The sequence below is a fragment of the Amphiura filiformis genome, chromosome 9, assembly GCF_039555335.1.
Source record: "Amphiura filiformis chromosome 9, Afil_fr2py, whole genome shotgun sequence".
Classification (NCBI taxonomy): Eukaryota; Metazoa; Echinodermata; class Ophiuroidea; order Amphilepidida; family Amphiuridae; genus Amphiura; species Amphiura filiformis.
This window is the reverse complement of record NC_092636.1, coordinates 2,400,522-2,404,139: the sequence shown is the minus strand read 5'-3', so window position 1 is coordinate 2,404,139 and position 3,618 is coordinate 2,400,522. Positions and strand designations below refer to the sequence as shown.

The following is a 3,618-nucleotide window of genomic DNA, read 5'->3' as shown; positions in this document are numbered from 1 at the left end:
ACCACTCCCCACCTATGAAGCGCGTCTGTGATAGTCCGTGAGCTCACCTCTGTGACGCGATACCAATGCACTGCTTCTGAGTAACTGTTCGCAGCTTCTTGCCAACGTTCAGAATGCATCAACATGTCGCCTCTATAATGCTCGATGACACCGGTCAAGTACTGTTTAAGTCCCAGAGCTTTCCTGATCTTGTAAGCTTCATTAAGACAGTCCAGAGATTTATCCGAATCACCTTCAATGGTGTGGGTGAACAAGGCAACGTTTAGTAGTGAAACCAACATAATGTTGGATGGCTGTTTGACGAATATTCGCTTTATCTCTAATCCTTTCTTGGCGTACTCAAGAGCTTTTTCACGTTGTCCTGCTCTGTCATAGACTAAGCACAAATTGTTGTAGCCCTCTCCTATGGTAGGGTGGAGACCAAAGAGCTCTTTCCGTACTTCCATCGCTTCCTCGTGACATTCGATAGACTTCTGGTAGTTATCTGAATTATGTGATTAAAACATAGAAATGAAATTATAACATGGCCGATTTAAAATTAAAACTTGATCAAACAGTGACCGACTCATTCATTGTTAACTCACTGAGAAAATAACTCAATCATTCACGTGTTCGCTTGATTGATAAATTCGAATTAATTATGCACTCGCTCGCTCACCAAATAAATAAATAAATAAATTTTTGGATTTATAAAGCGCCTTTCTCCAGATCTTAAAGGACTCAAAGCGCTGTAATTTTGCTGCAACGGTGAATCATCACAATCAGATCGCATCAACTAGGTTGCTGCCGAACGGCGCACACCTATCAGCATTTAGATTGTAACATCCACCAATTATCTGTGCAGCTCCCCAAATTCCATTGGGTGAAGGAAGTTTTTGATAACCAAACAACTAATCACCGATTTTTGCGATACAGGAGGAAACCGGAGATCCCGGAGAAAACCTGCGAGAGCGAGCATGGAATCGGGATAAACCAAGTGCACATGAGTCCTTGGGCCGCGCCGGGGCTTGAACCCGGGACCTCAGTGGTGCAAAGCGAGGGAACTACCGCTGCGCTAACTCGCCCTCCCAACCCCCACACACACCTATGTCCAGGCGTTCATAATTTAAAAAAAATCAAAGCTGAAACTGCTTGTACAAAATTAATATGTCATACATGTACCTGTTTAAAAATGACAAAAATAATACTGACAATAATTTGCCGTGACCAGGATTCGAACCTGGGTTATTGCGGCCACAACGCAAGGTCCTAACCACTAGACTATCACAGCACCTTGAGATTTTTGCGAAACATCTGATATGGTAAAAGCTGGTAAAGCAGCGCCCAAAAATTGCAAACGCTCGCTAAATTGCAATCGCTATTGTTATTTTTTGAGGGCGCTGTGACACTTTTTCACCTGTCATAGTGCCCGTTTGTCTGGGTTTTTCGCTGGAGGTCCATTTAAGGGTAGACGCAATATTGTTGGTCGACGCAGCCAAAGTATCGATTTTCAATATCTAAATTAATATAATTAATAACACTTTGATGTTTAGCAAAAATTCATTCTACAAATCATACACTTTTAAAACTTGCTTGATTTATTGTTGTTAATGAGTTATGTGCATTTTACAAAAGTGTTGTTGTTCCAGCCCCTTTATAACATAACTCAAGAACCACAAGACCTATAAAAGTATATCTGTGATATTTGAATTCTTCTATACACTCGCTATGAAATGAGCAATGCAAGTTTTGTCAAAGCTCATTACCATTCGCAAGATAATGTGAACTATCAAATCGCAACAGTTTAAAATAGTTACTAACCTTAAGCGGGATTGATCCTCGATAATAAAAAGGCCTTTTTTACCGGATAAACGGCCCTAAACGGTCGTTAAGGTCCGGTCGAATTTAAGGGCTATTAAACTGTAAAAAGACTGAATTTTGAGCTATACCACTCTACTAATTATTCATTACGCTCAAAAGTAGGTACAGTCAGAAAAAAGACATTTTTGCGAAGTCCCGTGCAGCATGACGCTACGTAATTTGATCGACTCGTTTCTCCGCAGTGAGATTCTCAAATTCTCATTGTGTTCATCTTTTTTCAGTGATCTTTCAAACCCACTGTTAATTGTTAAGATACTATTAGAGTCATGCGGTAGCATGACCAGCAAGTTTAAAAAATAACGACTGATAAAGAAGAATAAACAGATGCACCGCAAGACTATATTTACACGGAACAAAACGCTATTGTTCTATGATATTTTTCGCTGGGTACAAAATATATCTAAAACCATGCTAAATCTTATTTACTGTCCAAAGTGTCATATTTTAATAACTCATTATTTCAAAAAGCTACACCAATCTTACAGTCAATGCGATTGTTTGATAATAAACAAACATTCTTGCTTTATTTCACGCGGTATTTCATAGCCAAAATTAGTGGCAAATCATAGCTAATCATACTGATATCCACAATCTTTCGTCACTGCTACAGCCATACATGGCTGTCACTGTCGCACCACTTTTTCAGATTTTCTTTCAAATATACCCTAGCATTTTCCTGGATACCCTACATACAAATTCTGGATCCCATTTGCCAACAAATCAAGTTTTTCACAATTCTTTTATTCTTTCCGGACCACAGCATACATTCATATTAATAAATACTCCACTTTCACACCTCGTTATAACGTGACGTCCCTGTGGCGAAGCGGTTAAGGCCATGGACTTCTAACCCATTTATGAATTTTTGCTCAAGTTCGAAACTTCTCACCACTTTTTTTTAAATGTTTTATTAACCAATTTATTGTCATAAATCAAGAATAACACCATTTCGAACATCCATTGCTATTGTGATATTATATTTTTTTCATCAAACAAACATGTTTGATTTTTTATTCACATTTAGGCCTAGGCCTAGGGCCTACTTTCACCATCCAGATGCTTTCACCATGCCTGACTATCATGACATCTTCGTCATTTATGCTCCAATATTTGGAATAATGACCCATTTTTTCAAAATTTTATACAAAATGACCCCCTTCTTTCAAAATGTTATACCCAATTACCCTAGCTTTTTCATTTTGTTATACCCAATGACCCATTTTTATACAATTTCCTACTAAGCAATGCCAGTAGGCAGATACATGTCACATTCAAGTTGAATGACCCCCCCACCTCCGGTCATGGACTCTGACCGAGTCCGGACCGGACTCGAGTCCGGACTCAGGTCTTATTTTTGTTGGACTCGGACTTGGCTCGGACTCTGCACCCCCGGACTTGGACTCGAGTCCGGACTCGGACACAAAAGGACTCGGACTTGGCTCGGACTCGGATACAAATGGACTCGGCTTGGCTCGGACTCGGACAAGCTGGACTCGGGTACAAGTCTGGTTCAAGGTTCTCCTCGCATATGGCGGAACCGTGCAATAGGCGAATAGGCTTGATCAGGTACTGCCGGACCGGACTCGAGTCCGGACTCAGGTCTTATTTTTGTTGGACTCGGACTTGGCTCGGACTCAGCACCCCCGGACTTGGACTCGAGTCCGGACTCGGACACAAAGGACTCGGACTTGGCTCGGACTCGGATACAAATGGACTCGGCTCGGCTCGGACTCGGACAAGCTGGACTCGGGTACAAGT

The 3,618-nt window shown here is 41.1% G+C and overlaps 1 non-coding gene across 1 annotated transcript; it reads right to left on the bottom strand.

The window, feature by feature from the left end:
• Positions 1–1,198: 1,198 nt before the first annotated feature.
• Trnah-gug (transfer RNA histidin (anticodon GUG)) lies at positions 1,199–1,270 on the bottom strand. Its single transcript has one exon. It is a non-coding gene; the product is annotated as a tRNA-His (tRNA).
• Between the last annotated feature and the right edge of the window lie 2,348 nt (positions 1,271–3,618).